A 17,226-nucleotide genomic window follows, 5' to 3' on the forward strand; every position below is an offset into this window, starting at 1 on the left:
AACCAATCTCCCTCTTAATTATGCCAAATTTCTGTAGCCCAATGTAAACAAATCCGCCTCCCCACTCCGAACGCATCTTGACTTGTCTTTCCAATTTAATAGCACATTCTCTTATAAAATGCCACAGCTACTATCTTTCTGATTTATTATCAATAACAATCTTAGTGAAATTACAGTATTCTGCTGAGTGTATTTGTTATATCCATTTCATTGTTTGTTCTGTATTGCTTAGTTTCTAAAGGAGCTATGAAAATCTTTATATTATATTGTAACAGAGTGGCTGCAGCGCTGTCAGAGACAGCAGCTGCAGCAGCGGGGAGTAGCCCCTTGACTGTGGACTGAGAGTGTTAGTTCCCACCGCTGACCAAGCGGCTGCTGTCTCCGGGGGAGCCTGCTGATTTCCGCAGGTGGCTGTGGAGGGGGAGAGGCAGCCCCTGCCGAAAGGGAAGATGCCAGAGAGAGCCAGAAAGCGGCAAGAGCCAAGCCCCCAGGGCAAAGTCGCACTGGCAGTGAAGGCCGTAAAGCTCTCGAGCTGTGACGGCTCCAGCAGCTGGGAAACCTTCCAGGTGCAGCTAGAAACAATCAGGAAACTAAATGGCAGGGGTGCTGTTAAGGAAGCAAGCCACCTGGCAGCGGATCAGGTCATCCAGGCCACAGTTAGTGCCCCCTTGCTGTGGCGGTGGGCACTTCAGCTGACGGAGAACCGGGCTAGTCTCAGAACTCGAATAGGAGGCCTGTAAGGCTTACAAGGCTGCAGTTTATTGAATCATTGGGGCTGAAGAAATACCTGTGACTACAGCTACACTAGACCCAGCAGGATGTTTTTCAGTCAGCCCAGGAATAGGAGGAGGTGACCAGAAAAGAAATGCCACCGTGGGGCCGTGTGGCAGTCCGCTCAGCTAGCTGCACGACGGGGAACTGGAAAGCAGCGTCTCGGGGCTACCTGCTTCAGGAGATAGCAGCGCTGTGCAAAGTAACGGCAATGAGCAACCTCCAACAAGCCAGCCGCTGACCCCGCATCTGCTGGCTTATGCCTGTCAGCAACACCCCCACTGCAGCCCCAGAGCCTTAGGCCTGTGTAGAAGGGAGATTGCAGGCCCAAAACAATGCCTCCATGCCCAGAGATGACACCTGAGCTGCCTCATGCAACAGAAGGTGGTCGTACCATGGGAAGGCTGTGGACTTCTGGACTGAGTGTGTTAGTTCCCATTGGTTGTGCTATGTCTGTATCTGCTGTATCAGTGTGTTTTCTGTGCTTAATTTCCATAAATGTATTACTTATTATTTTATTTCTTCTTGTCCCCAACCAGATCCACCTGAGCTGTATATAGGTAGAGCGGTGGCCTGGTTGTGAATAAAAATGCCTTTTCATTTTACACGTTGAATACTCATTCTTTCCTCCACGCCGTAAACCGCTACAATATTGATAATTTAAAAGCTAAAAATACTGTGGCATTATGAAACGGTGGGCTTGACTGGTTCCCTCCCCCATCTTTGTTCTCAGCCAGCAGCCCTAAATTCACAGACAAAGACACAGGGATCCGTCATAACTCTCGTTTTATTTCATGTTGCTTCCGGTGGAGGTTATCGGCTGACATTGTGGGCAAGATTCTCAGAAATCCATGTTATTTTTTCAAATTAGATTATGTTGTTATTGTAGCATACTGATATTTATAGAGCGATTATCAAAACTTTTTGAGGTAAATAACGGTTCCTGTTAAGATTCATGAGATTCGCTTGGATGATTCGTTGCAATATGTTAGCTTAATAATAATTAGCTATTTGCATACTTAAATTGAGGGGAGTGTCCAGTAATTATCTTTAATGCTGGAAGTGTTTGTTTTTATTGAAAGCTGCAAGCGAAGACTGATATTACACTGTGGCGGGGTGTCCCACCCCTGTGCGTATTTTTGTGTTATATGTTTTATGTGGTGTGTATGTATTGGTGCATGGAGTGTGGGTTACCACGGGTGATTTAAAATATATTGTTGTATTTAGGCACAGGGATTGCACAAAAATTCACGTGCAGATAAAGTGTGTACAGTATTAGTATGTGAGCACAGGGATTGCACAAATTAGTTGGGATTCAAGTGAATGATTAATTAGTAATTGAATCCCGGCACAGCTGTATATATAAATGCACAAATCACTCACTCGGGGTTGGGTGTTCAGAGCGACAGAACGGGTTAGAGGAGAGTAAGAAATTAAAACTAAGAGCAAGTGGTACTCGTGCTGATTTAAATCAACAGAATACTTGTGTGTTTAGTGTTCGCCGTGTTTTGTCTATTTGTTTGGCCAATGTGTTGTTTTTGTTTCTTCTGTGTTTTGTTCAAGCTTTTTATTTGTTAATTTACAATAAACTGGCACATCAGTGAAATTATTCATATCCCTGCACTGTTGTCTGTGCCACTGTCTTCAGGGTCTGACGTCACCACCAGCCATCCGTGTCACGTACACGTACAGGTGCAAAGCCAATTTTGCTTATCAATAAGCAAAATTGTTCTAAGTTTTAGCAGTGCCACTGCATACTTCTGTTAATCATTAAATGTATTCAAATAATGTAAGTGCTATAAATATCACTTTTTAATATATACATTTCTTTTGTAAAAACATTGTTTTTACAAAATACATAATATAAAATGATAACAAAAAAATCTTATAAAACATATTACAGCAATTATTGTAATTATGAAAAATAATATTACAGGGGTGCAAATTTGGTGCTATGGTGCCAGATTCTAGCGCCAGGGTACCTCACATAGCGGCAGCAACATAAGCCCCTTTCATACTGGCATGCTCTACCCGGGTTGGACCCTACCCGGGTCCTGACCCGGTGTCATGTGAGTCGGCTACGTGATTTCACACTGCTTTTTGAAGAAGCAGGGTGACATTTTATATTATATATTTTGTAAACACAATGTTTTTACGAAAGAAATGTCTTTTTTTTTTTATCCCTGCTGCATTCTGGCTCATGGTGTGTCTCAATAAATACGTGTAGGTGACACAGATGGCTGGTGGTGACGTCAGACCCGGAAGTCCGCCACCCGTCCGCTCCAGCTAATCCAGAACTCGCCTGGTGTTCTCTCTGCCTCGCTTCTCCCACGCAAGTCCACTGCTCCGCTCACTCCACTGGCTCCCGATCACCGCTCACCTCCAAGACTCTTGTACTCGCCTACAGATGCCTTGACCAGACTGCACCCAGCTACCTCCAGACCCTCATCTCTCCCTACACCCCCACTTGACCTCCGCTCCTCCTGCACTAGAAGACTGGCTGTACCTCCTCTACGCTCCCCTGCCTCCAGAGCCGGCTCCTTCTCCACCCTCGCCCGGCAGTGGTGGAATGTCTAATCAGAATAAACAGAAATGTTCCTTGCAGGAGTGAAACCTTCACGCAGGTGTGGCTGTTTGTTACTTCGTCGGCTTATGAGCAGCCATCATGCATTTTGTCTCGCTCGACCCGGGTCAAAGTGTGTCAGCCCACATCCTGAGGTGGGTCGCTGCCGACCCGGGTTAACCCAGGTACGTGGTTTCACACTACGCAGAACTGTGACCTGGGTACATAAGAACATAATAACATAAGAAAGTTTACAAACGAGAGGAGGCCATTTGGCCCATCTTGCTCGTTTGTTTGTTAGTAGCTTATTGATCCCAGAATCTCATCAAGCAATTTCTTGAAGGATCCCAGGGTGTCAGCTTCAACAACATTACTGGGGAGTTGGTTCCAGACCCTCACAATTCTCTGTGTAAAAAAGTGCCTCCTATTTTTTGTTCTGAATGCCCCTTTATCTAATCTCCATTTGTAACCCCTGGTCCTTGTTTCTTTTTTCAGGTTGAAAAAGTCCCTTGGGTAGACATTGTCAATCAATACCTTTTAGAATTTGTAATGCTTGAATCAGATGGCCGCGTAGTCTTCTCTGTTCAAGACTGAATAGATTCAATTTTTTTAGCCTGTCTGCATATGACATGCCTTTTAAACCCGGAATAATTCTGGTAGCTCTTCTTTGCACTCTTTCTAGAGCAGCAATATCCTTTTTGTAGTGAGGTGACCAGAACTGAACACAGTATTCTAGGGTAGCCAAGCGGGTGGTTGATAATTTAACACCAGTTTAGCACCAATTTTCAAAACGATTTGCACCCCTGATATTAGTTCCTTATTCATACAGATTAGCCACTATACCAAAGCATTAGTAGCTTATGCCCCTAAGGGGTCAACGGGTTGTAACACAGTCGTGTTTACAGTGAATTCACTTTCTAAATACACATAGCCTCTTTGTTTGAGATAAATTTTCCTTGTGTTTTTGTTTTATTTTTTAATTATCGCATCAGATTTCCGAGAATGATTGAATAATTATGCTAATAAGCAGTTAATTATATGCATTTGGTGTATTTGTTAGGTAGTTCAAATTTTCAAGAAAATACCTCCATTTCGTTAGTGCTAAATGTCTTTACCTTATAAATACCAAGAACTACTTTTAGCACAGAAAACCGCCTGAGAGTTTTGCCCAGTACAGTATGTCAACACTATCCAGTTTGACTGTTTTATGGATACAACCTGTGAGGGCTCTGTGTAAAGGGAACAGAGTGCCCCGGACTGGATGGTCTGACAATTTATTGCAGGGAGCAGCACAAAGGAATATCCACTAGAAAGTGTCCTGAGGGCATCAGATGATTTTTAATGGTTAGGGTTAGGTTTTGATGCTGGGGTTGCTTAAGGTTAGGGTTGGGGCTGGTTTAGGGTCAGGGTGGGTTGATTTTTTAGAGTTGCCAAGCTCGGGAAGTGAAAGGTGGGAGTGCTTGGCAAATACCCTAGAATCATCTGATGCACTCAGGACACTTTCTAGCGGATATTCCTTTATGCTGCTTCCAGGGAAAGGTGGAAGTCGGCCATCTAGAAAGGGGGTGGAGCTACGGTACACCAAGTCATCGTCCCAGAAGGGAAGTGATGTGGCAACTGCGGATTAGAGGAGAAACGGTTGCACTCGCTAACCAAGGGGCACAAAAGGGGAGGCGGCTAAGCGATCTGTTCCTTTTTTATGGTTGCGAGCGAACCGCTAAAGAAAAACTATAATTGTACCATGAGTGTTTTGTGTTTGTTTTGTTTTTTCGTGTCTAATTATACTTGTATGTTTATTAGACAGCTCACACGTACCGGGAGCTGTCACTTAAGGCCAGTACCAACCTGGACAACACTTCACGACTGTACACAAATAAATTGTATTTCACCACTTGCACATTAGCACTGACTCTGGATTTGTGATCGTGTGTGAGTCTTTGTGTGTGTTTATACTGTTATTATTATTACTGGACTGTAACCCCGTTGTTTTGGAACAGTACAATACACAGCAATGTGTATTGCAAAGGGATTATTCTTTGCGATCACCAGACCAGGATTACAAAAATAAACATCTGTTTGGATTATGAACTTTGTTGTCTGTCTTCTGTTTCGTAATCACATCATCTCTACACCTGCGCACTGCAAACCACTTTGCCAGAGTCCTGCAAGAACCTGACCTAAGCCTTGCATACATGAATATTACTTCAAGCTAACTGATGTTATTCAGTTTGCAGGTCAATGGCTAGTTTATTTTATTGTCCCCACTCTCCAGGAGTAACAGGTCTGACACTTGTCTCATGTTGTGTATGCCAGCTCACTAGCAGTTCAACTCTAATAGCAATTCAATTGCCTTTTGCCTTCAACTATCCAACTTCATGAATATTTTAGTTTCAATTCAAACCATAATTATGAGCTAAATAGTTTCCCCTTTTGTTACAAATGTTAAGAGAGTAATGTCAATCACCTCTGGGAGCCAAGTAAGAATCTAGCTCTAATTAAATGAAATACCCACTCAATTTTCAAGTGACCGTTTTCCTCACCAAAAAGTAACAGCTTCATCAAAGCCCCACATGTACAAGAAAACAGATAACAAAAGTTCCACTTATTTAGATAAAGAAGGTTAAAGGATGGTATACACATGCCATTTCTAACCATACAGTAGCAACCTGTGGTGTCACTTTAGGAGGGTGTAAAATGTTCAGTTGATTGCTTTATCTTTACTGGATACTCTTCAAATACAGCGACATTACCTACACAGAAGCTACATTATTTTGTTACAATATTTGATTGTACTTACATTAAAATAATTGAATCTGGAAAATAACCTACAGTAAATACATTTTGTTAGTGTACGAATGTGATGGGGTGCCAGTGCGCTCCTATAATTTGTGTTTATTATTGTTATTTGTACTGTTTTCTTAGAATTCTTGTTTGTTTTGGATTGGCAGGGAGGGGGTTAAATTCCTCCCTGTAAAATACATGTGAGAATGTGGCTGGAGCCTTAAGTGTTTAATTGTTAATTATTAGTTAATTGGGCTCCAGCGACAGACTATAAAAGGCAGGTGAAACCCTTTGTGTAAAGGGTTTTTGGGGTGGGTTTGTTTGTTGGTGTGCTGTGCTGTTTAGTTTTTGAGAAAGAAACTGTAGTGAAGGCGAATGCCCAGCCTACATTTCTGTATTTTGTTTAAACCTTTTGTTTGGGCCCTTGTGCCTATTTATTTGATTATTTTTTGTTTAATAAAGATCATTATTTTGCCCCTTCCACTGTCTCTGAGCCTCAAACCTCTGTCATCCTGCCACAACGAAGTTCTAACCTCAGAAGTATACTGTATTATTTTGTTGTAAGTGCATGTAGTGCTTATATCTGTGAATGGTAACTACACATAGTTAATGTACATGCATTCTGAAGGAGTAAGTAGTGTGTCGGTGGTCTCAAGACAATGGCTCTTCCAGTAGAAGTATGTCCCCCACCATGGCTGTAAATCCAAAATGATGATGAAAAAGTTCAGTACAAAAAGAATATTATAGAATAAGAAATGGCAATGAAAAAAGTGTAATCACAGTTTGATAAGCAGTTCTTCAGATATATGCAAAAATGACAGATGTACGGACAGAAAGACACCTTCATTATAGTGAAGAATCTGATACAATAACTTACAGTAAATAATTTTATTACCATTGTTTTATGATAGTTTGCTAAGCACTTCTCTAGATATATGGAAAGATGTGGTGTATTTTTTTAAGGTGTTTGACGTTACAATTATTTTAATCAATGAAACCATAGTTAAGTTGCTTCAGCTATACATACAGCAATAGTTTGTATTGTGGTGTATCTTTCCAAAGTTTGTGTTTCTGCTAAATCTTATGGCTTTTACAGTTGGTTTCACAGATCTTGAATAGCACTAATCTTGGACTAAGTAATGTTATCTTACTGTCTCGTTTCGGGGACACCAATTTGCATGACTCTTGCACTACCGAATGTTACCTTAGCCTGGTATGGTAGTCCAAGATGCTAAAGGGCTTGTGAAACCAACCATTTTGAGCGGTTAGAGTTGTATTTAGATGAGGCCTGGATATACTATCTCATTCCATACATTAGTTATTTCCTATTTGCTAATCCATAGCGGCTTTATACAGCTTGGTATCAGGGTTAAAAAATAGACAGATGTTAGATATCTGCTACACTTGAAACCAACAAGAAACTGAGAAAATTACTAAGTGTTAAAAAAAAAGTACTGTATCTCAAATAATATAGCTAAACCAAAATAATTCTAATAATGTTGTACTGGAAAAACACAATATAATAGTATAAAGGAGAATTGGGTAGTATTTTTAAAGTTTTAACTGTAGTATTTATCGACTTTTGAAGAGAAAGGAGAAAAACACCTGTTAATTTTACAAGAATGAAAAGAACATTATATAATTCAAGGTATCTTAAGCACTCTCAAATTACTTACTAAGATTCTTATTTTGGCATCATTAACAAAGAATTGTATCCTTTCAAAACCTGGAGTTGAGTAGCTAATACATACTATCCATTGAAATACTGTAGAATGAAGACCCCTTCTGTTAAAGCAGGAATGTTTAAAAATGATTTACCAGAATTTTATTTTGGTATTTTTTTATTGCATTTAGTCAGTATGGTAATGCATAAATATAGAACAGTAGAGTGGGCTTATTGGAATTTAATTTACACACAGTATGTGGTTTATAACACCTCCACTACAACAACACACTGTGTACTATTGGAAACGTGTTTAGACATGGCCAACATACAACTTACTGCAATCACAACTGTGTTTCTTTACAAATTCCTTCTTTTATCCCTTTTGTTTATTAACTGTTTTAAGTATTTTAAAGTGCATTATTATTATTATTATTATTATTATTATTATTATTATTATTATTATTATTATTATTACCCCTCTGTGAGAATCAACTTTGAAATAAGTGGCCCAAAGTGATTTAACCCCTGAAATACCCCAGTTACTTATTCAATTTGTGTTACATTTGCGGGATGTGAATAAGCTGGAATTAGAATAAGAAGCTGGCCAAATAAGAAGCTGGTGAATAAGAAGTGACTTCAGCATCGTCACTTTTGCTGGCTTTTACAAATTACACAAAAAAAGGTCCCGAATTCACACAACTTGAACATGTGACCTAATTTTAAGCTATGCCTTTTACTTTTTCTTTTTTTTTTCTGGTTGGTTTGTTTGTTTGTTTTTATGATAAATAACGTTTTGTTCATTACATTGTTCTGTGGCACAAATTTGTGACAAGAAGAAGGTCTTTACATACCCATAAAGTAAAGTTTTATGGAGATTCACCAAACAAACAAAAAATATTATCGAGGTCCTACTATTCTATACATTGTAAAACAAAGCCAGCAATGTATGTGACACATCCCAACATTACCAAGCTCATACATAGTTCTGAAGATTATGAGCCATATTTATAAAGCATTTTCTGTCAAGTTCAGGAAAAAATAAATAAATAAAGTAAATAATAATACGAGGTAAGTGGTGACCTGCGCATAATAACACAGATAATAATAATAATAATAATAATAATAATAATAATAATAATAATAATAATAATAATAATAATGCACTTTAAAATGCTTAAAACAGTTAATAAACAAAAGGGATCAAAGAAGGAATTTGTAAAGAAACATAACTGAGATTGCAGTAAGTTGTATATATAAATGTATAACAATAAAATATTTTTGTTCAAAATATCAGTTCAACTATACTACTGTTGTCCAGCTGCAGATGTACCTGGCTTCAAATCAGACTACTACTGCTACTACTGGTACCACGAAAAAATAATACTTATTATTACTACTAATAATAATGATGACAACAATAAAACTGTTGGATATATAGGGATGTTCAATAACTCTGATCTATAGATTTTACAAGTCCAACCTTTATTTTACAACGTTGTCGGAGGTCAGGGTGGTAACCTTTTATCAAAACGAGACCTATTTTGTAATGGGACAGCCCATCTCTAGTATGTCCAATAGGAATGCATGGGCGGGGTCATGTATTTATTTCCAGTCTTTTGGATCGTTTCCAAGTCGTGTCTGGTGTGGATTGACATTAGGCGACTTTGCTTGCATCGCTCGTGTCGCTCTGTCCAGTGTGGATGCAGCTTAAAGCTGAGTGAACACTTTATGGCTTGGAACTTGGTTTCAGGAGACTAGGTTTCAGGCCACTGCATGGCACATCAGGGGAGAGTTGTGGTTTGATACACCAAAGTTGCCTCAGACAAATCCCAGTCTGCTGGAATCAGGTTTCAAGCCACTGTTCCTGAAATAGTGGCTTTGTGTTCCCTCAGCTTACACTCCCTGCTGACACACCCACCTATAGGGGCTTACCCCAGATTTCACAATAACAGTAAAAGTAAAAGCACCTAAATATGCTGCAGTGTAATTGCCATCCACTATTCACCCCCTACTTATATTTTTCTCCTATTATGAACAAAGATCAAATAACAACTAGACACTACCACAGGAAATTAACTATGGCTTACTGGTTTGCTAATTGACAAACTACATGATTTAAATATAAATTGGTTAATACCTCGGTTCATACCAGTGCTTTATATCAAAATATGGAAATGCTACCAATGGGAGGCTTACCATTCTTCCAATAGAACGAAGGATGCGATTATTTCATGGTGGTCATGATTTTTACGGAACCCATTCATTTTGCCGTTTGTTTCCTCTCAGCATGAAAACAGGAAGTGAGCCGTACATGTCTTTTGAATTGGCAGCAGTGTAAAGTTAAATAAAGTTGAATACTTACAAAGAACTACTAAATTGTAGTAAATTGTAAGTAACTAGCAGAGTGATATCCCAAAGGAGAAACACACTTTTCATAATAACCAAAGCCTTTTAAGGACACAAATGTGCCTCTCCATGCATACCGCACCTCCCTCTACATCAGCCCCACGTGCCAATGCAGTGGCTGGCTGTTCTGTGAATCCTCTCTCAGACGCTTGGATGTCTGTCAAAATGCAACTTCATCTCCAAAAATGTTACAATAAATAGCAATTTTCAATTTGGCAAATTAAAAAGTTAATATATATATATATATATATATATATATATATATATATATATATATATATATATATATATATATATAGTGGTGTAGTAAGAGAGAGAAAATATGTCAGACTAAGATTGTCAAAAACATTGTTCACATTTGGAAGTGGAAGAACTCCAGCAGCAGTTTTGAAACGAAACGGTCCTCAGGGACTACTTTTTCTAAGTGGATGGATACATAATACATTCTTATTTAAAGGTAAACATTAAATATTTTCTTTAAATAGTGACATGGTCAAAAGGGGTGGCTTGCTCAAGATGCCTTTGGGAGGTCCTTCCCAGTATAAGACTGATTTACTGGGAGCTGATAAAGGGTAGAATGCCTTTCCCTTTTTCTTGTGTCAAACAAATTCATTTTTTAACCATACAAATCATTTGCCCAGGTTTAAATCATATTTATTTTCCAGAGGGGGGAAAAAAACTGTTTCGTAGCATTTGGCTGTCACTTTCTGTAAGGTAGGACAAGTTTATTTACTGTAATCATATTTCTTCTAAAGTGACATTGCACAAGGTCAGCACTTTTCATGGATTCTAATGTATTTAATCTTTGTTGGGATATAGAAACATACATAGGTGTACGTTGCATGTTCGTGTTTTCTTTAATACATTTTAAACACATGCATCATTTTTTGTAAATTCTTTCTATGTCTTTCTGTGTTCAAATGTAAGCATACTTGAAGCTGTCAGTATGTTCTTTTGTAAGACATGAAGGACGTGTAGGGAAGTATGGAAAAACATGAGTGATTCAATCTGTTTATACACCATATTGTACAGTATAATTTATCATTGAGCATTGACAAACTATTGATCCATTACATTCATTTTAGTGGCAATATAAAAATAAAAATAAATCGGTTTGTATTAATTCCAACCAAATCTGTATTTGCAAAGTGACACAATCACTTTTCTTGTTATGGGTTCCCAAGCTATTGTTAATCATGATGTAAAGTTGAGGTATAAGTCAATTCATTTTACCTTGCAGTTAATGAAAAATACTGTCTTAATAGTGTCTAAATACTGATCCTTTTCACTCATTCCATTAACATTTGTCCAAGACTTCAGCAATGCTCTGGTTGTCTGCTGTAAAACACTTTGGATTCTCCATAACCCAATGCTGGAGTTTCACACTGGAAACAATCACTGGGTGTCAGGTCTGGAGAATATTGGAGATGCACCTTTTATAGAGTATCTTCATAGTGGCCTGTTGTCACAAGACACAAGCCTGGTGAAAAACTGATTAGCGACAATTTTCAATCTATCCTGAAACATATCAGATATGAGTTACGTTCATTTTAAAAACCTTTGAAAACAGCTTTAATAAAAGCATTAGACGATAATAATCTGCAATGGTTTAAATCCATAATTGCTTTTTGAGAACTGGTCAGATTAAGGCTAGCTCAAAACCTGAGCTGTAACTCGGGATACATGTACTGTATAACAGCAATTAAACTGGCGATTGATTTTGTCACCTAGGTGTAGCCCTGAGCTGAAGTTGTTTTTTCAGATTAGTTTAAATTGATTAGATATGGAGATGTACAATCCATTTACAGTGAGTCACCATAAGAAATGTACACAGGAATATTAAAGATACACTTTGCTATGCTTGTACCATGGTTTGCCACAGTAAACTTTAATGAGGGAACCTTTTAAGTTTGAGTTGATCATCTGACAATACAAATTGAATCTTTCACTTACAGTATTGCTTCCCATATAAGAACATGTGTCCTGAAGCAGTGTCTCCTTGCCTCTGTCCCAAGTCTATCTCCATGTAATTTCCAACTACATCTGTTGGCCCTGGTTTCTGTGCTGTGCTTAAAGTATTGGTTAAGTTTAACTTTGGCAACTCATTTTAAGATTATAAAGACTTCAATCAGTTCAGTTGTGTCAGCCTATCTTCATAGCTCATTCTTTTAAGCCATGTGATTAGTCTGGTTGCTCTTCCTGGATTAGACCCTCTCCTGGGTCTTTTGGTACTGTGGTAACTACAATTTGACACAGTATTCACTGTGCATAATACAATAACCTTGTCATAACCTCCTGTGATTTGTACTCTACACTTTTGGCTATGTACCCAAAAAGTATGCCTTTGTGATTGCTTCCCCACACTGCCTGGTTGCTGATACTGATGAATGTTTGGGTTATACAAATGCCATGTCTGGAAAGGTAGCACATATAAAACTGGTTAAACAAACAACATTAAAGTCATACAGTATTTGTCATGCTCTTTACACTTTAAATGGTCATCTTTAACTGCAATTTATAACAAAAAGATTGTCCTTAGTGTCAATTGTGATGGACACCTGGATGGATGGAGAACTCTGTAGCAAAATGTCTGCCAAAGTCACTCAACCGTAACAACAAACCAAAAGTGTAAAACAAAATGTAGAAATACAGCTGTATTTACAAGGGTATTGCATTGGTCCTATGTTAAAAAAAAACTAGTGGTTACACCTGTGGTTATTTTTAATAGGTCATTATTAATGATTTGTTTAGGCCAGTTTAAAAACAGTTAACTCTACTGCCGTTAAAACAAACAAACAAACAAACAAACAAAGTGGTGGTACTCTCAATCAAAGCTCTCAATATTGATTTTATTCTACTTCCATTGTTCTTTGAAATCACTGATAGTGGAAATATGGCACCTGGGGTCAGTTTTTATCTGGATAACAGTGATCTGGATTTTGTAATCCTATATTTTGTGCTCAAGATTACTTTTATCTGGATCGTTTTAATCTATTTTTTTTTTCAGAAAATGTCACTGCTCGATTACATTTATCCAGATTACAAATAATTAAGATTACAAAATCTGTTTAATTATTTTAAAGTAATTTTGATCACAAAATATAGAACTACTAAATCTGCATCACTGTTCTCCAGATTAAAAGTTTTGAAAAAACGGCCCCTGGGGATACAGAGTCCATTAGACTGCGTGGGATTACTAAAGAGCTGCTCTAGCTCTCTGAAAAGCACTTTCAGCATACTGTGGATCAGAGAAATTCAGTCCCTTTGAAATTCAAAGCAGTTTATTATACCAGTATACTGTGTAGATTTTTAAATTTGTGTTATCTCGCTGATACCCTTGTCATGTCTTTAAAAAAAAAAAAAAAACACTTATCATAATGCACTTTAGCCCAATGCATTGGCATTTATTGGACATTGTCATAAAAGGTACAAATCTTGTAGGAGCTCAGCAGCTATAAAGATTGCAACAATTTGTCCACAAAACACTTCCTGTCAACCAATGTTTTTGCCCAAGGCACATATCCTGTTGTAAAAAAAAAATAAAAATAATAAAGATACATTTTTTGTCAAGAAAGGTGGTTCATTTCATTCAATATTAAGTTCCATATGACTGGTACAGTATAAAAACACCGTATTATTTATTCTACACTACTCTATGTTATCATCTTAAATATATGGGCACATATGGTTAGGTTCTCCAAGCACAATTTTTTTCACAAAGGAAACACACCAAATAACGTTACCAAGCTAAAACTAAACAACTTGTTTCTTATTTCTTTAAGGGTTTGAATTGCTGTTTTTTTCTTCCAGTTCAGCACACACTGGGTGTATTATACCAGCAGTCATTGTTGAGAATTAAAGTGGGAAATCAGAGACACGAACGATGCTGGGTTTCTTGGGGCTTGTTCGTCTCAACTTGTAATTATTGAAAGAGTAAAAAGGTAGTGCTATCAGTGCACCTGTGTCTGCATCTGCTCATTCTCTTACTGTAGGCAAACAATTCATACTTTTTAATTCACTGTAGATCATGTTTTTTTTTTTCAATTCTCTTCTAGAATCCTGTAGGCCTCCTTGATTTTTCATTTCATGTCTGGAAGTTGGGCAACCCACTGCAGAAATATAATGCTATTTGTTTCCAGCCTATTTCTGCTGTTGTCTTTGTAAATATGAGTCTGTTTTTCTAGTATTGTTTAGGTTCTCTAGATTGTTCCGGACTACTCCCTCTCTACAATAAGTTTTGCAGGCAAGCAGACCAGACTTTAAAACTTATTTAAAATGTTTAATAAATTAATTAATAAATCAAACAATTACCGGTATTTTAAAATCTGTCTTATAGTAGAAATGTCGTATCGTTTTTTAATTTTATTTTTAAGTCCAGTAGATGGCGCTGATGAAGTTAGAATTGCCAATAGATTCTGAAAAATGTGTAATGGCAAGTGAATTTTACAGCATTACTGAACATCTGTTTATGATTTATCAGTGAAACTAGTGGAAGCATAGTTAGTCAGTGCGCTGTTCCTTTGGATATAAAAGGGCTTTAGGTACAATATTAGAATGACAATATAAAAATTTGCATTCAGTGCATTACCACAAGACCAGTTAACCCTCCCATTAGCTAGTACTACTATTGAGTACTAATGAACTATATTATTATCGCTCTGTTCCTACAACCTTAGGATTTATCTACCTACCTGGATGTAAGTTTCACTTTCGGTGTTATATAAGTTAAGAAAAGGTACAGTTGTTATTATAATTTGTATATATTAAAATAAATAAATAAATAAAAATTCTAGATTATGCAAAATATTTCCATTAAAAGTAATCTCATGAATTATCATCATTACATAATTGTCATATGTGGTATTTGATTCGTTAAAGTAACTCAAACTCTGGAAACGTTTAAACAGGAAGTTTCACATACGAACAGCTAGTTGAATCTACGGCAGTGCGAGGCATGCGTAAAATAACAGGCACAAACGAAAGCCGTAAATCAGGAAAAAATTATAATACGTCAATGGCAAAACTTCGAAAATATAATGAGAAAGTCAAGATACGAAAGAAAAAGCAATGGTACATAGAACCCAATGTCTTCAATGAGTTCAAGGTGTAAAATGATTTTGTTATTTTAAATTATTTTGTGTTTTTAAATCAATGGAGAGGGGCCCTTTCTCCTGGGAGACAAAATTGGTTTAATAGTTCAGGAATGCGTACATAATGCCTCAAAAATCAAATAGCTGAAAATGGAGACATTGATACGCCACATTTAATGATTTCCTTATGTTTTAAATGTTTGGATTTTTTGCCACATATTATCCTATTAAGGGTAACATTTACCAACTGGAATACTGCAAACAGAAAATCAAGAATATTTTTAAAATAATTTAACTGGAACATTTAATTCCCAAGTAGCTTATTTGAAGGCTTCAGCAAAAGATAGATCTTACTGGAATGTATGACAAAGAATCACCATAGAGGATACATTTTCCCCTATCTTCAGCTCAAGGCATTTCCTTGGGGTTAAAATTGTATACTGTTCTAAACCTGTCCATGTAAAAAGATAGGGACAACACCATTACTTTTCAGGGTTTTTTGGGTTTTTGCCATTTTGGAATGTGGAAGCCAAGTACACCTTATAATGTGATCTCTGAATCCATTAAGAACATAAGAACATAAGAAAGTTTACAAACAAGAGGAGGCCATTCATCCCATCTTGCTCGTTTGGTTGTTAGTAGCTTATTGATCCTAGAATCTCATCAAGCAGATTCTTGAAGGATCCCAGAGTGTCAGCTAACAACATTAGATCTAGAGAAGTAATTGTCAAATGCGTACCAGCTCTCCTGCTCAAGTGAGAATTATGATATGAATTATGTATCTTCTTGTTCTAGGGACCTCTTCACTGGAGTTTCAAGCACAAAGAAGCTTTTCACAAAATAAGGATGTTTGCCAGCTTTGGAGATTTCTCTGCCTGGTCATTTGCATAGTATCAAGTGTCTGAAAAGTATTAATTATTTAAATATCTTCAAAATGCTGGTGAATTCTCATGCAAGGTGAAGGACAATGGCACAGGATTCCTGCAGGACAGTGACGACAAACCCCATGATACCTCCTGTCTAAACTCAGCGAGCACACATACATCTTAAAATCCCCTGTTATTCAGTCATAGGATTCTCTCAAACAGAAACTGTCAGTTGTGTTGAGTTGTGTGATGGCTTTACGATGTGGACTAATTAATTACTAATTAATTTATTCACAGTCTTCTCATACCTTTCACCTCTGGAGGCCTGAATCTTTGAATTTCTCTCTACTTAAATCCACAAGATTCATTTAGTCAAAGAATCCTGCTGTTTTTACAGAATCGATAGAAATGTATGTAATATAAAGGTTTAGCATTTAGCTTACATTTATGAATGCAGGTTAATAACTGAAAGGGTAGATCTAATGTACAGGTCATTGATAAATTGTACTGTAGAGTATAATTTCTATTAAAATAAATTATATATTTATAAGTTAGTCATAATATTATCTTTGGTTATTAATGTCTAATTTACAGGTACATACTTGTTTATATCTCTATCTGGTAACACAATAAGCAAAATTGCAAAGCACTGCATTATTTGAAAGATCAGTCTCAACTTTGTTTATGTAGTTTTTGAAACATTATTTTATTTCCTATTCTGTTGTTAGTGAACTTCTGCATTAAGTATGTGACGTCTGTCTTTGTTCTCCTAAGAGAACCTGTTACTCTATTGCCCTGCCAAAACCAGCTTTTTATTTCCATTAACTCTTGCAGGCTGACTGGAAAAAAAATAACCTAGGATGACTTCTCTCATTTCACTTTTGTTCATATCAACGAGCAACATCAATACTATCGTACTGTATACTGAGCAAAGATAAAACGCATGGTTAAAATGTAAATCTATAGTTTATATTTTGTGATGTTTTACCGTAACTTTACCATTATTTAGTTAAGTTTGATTGTAGTAATTTGCTTAATTTAAATATTTAGAGAATACACCATGAGCATTCATGGAGTACTGTA

This window comes from Acipenser ruthenus, chromosome 3 (genome assembly GCF_902713425.1).
Source record: "Acipenser ruthenus chromosome 3, fAciRut3.2 maternal haplotype, whole genome shotgun sequence".
NCBI lineage: Eukaryota > Metazoa > Chordata > Actinopteri > Acipenseriformes > Acipenseridae > Acipenser > Acipenser ruthenus.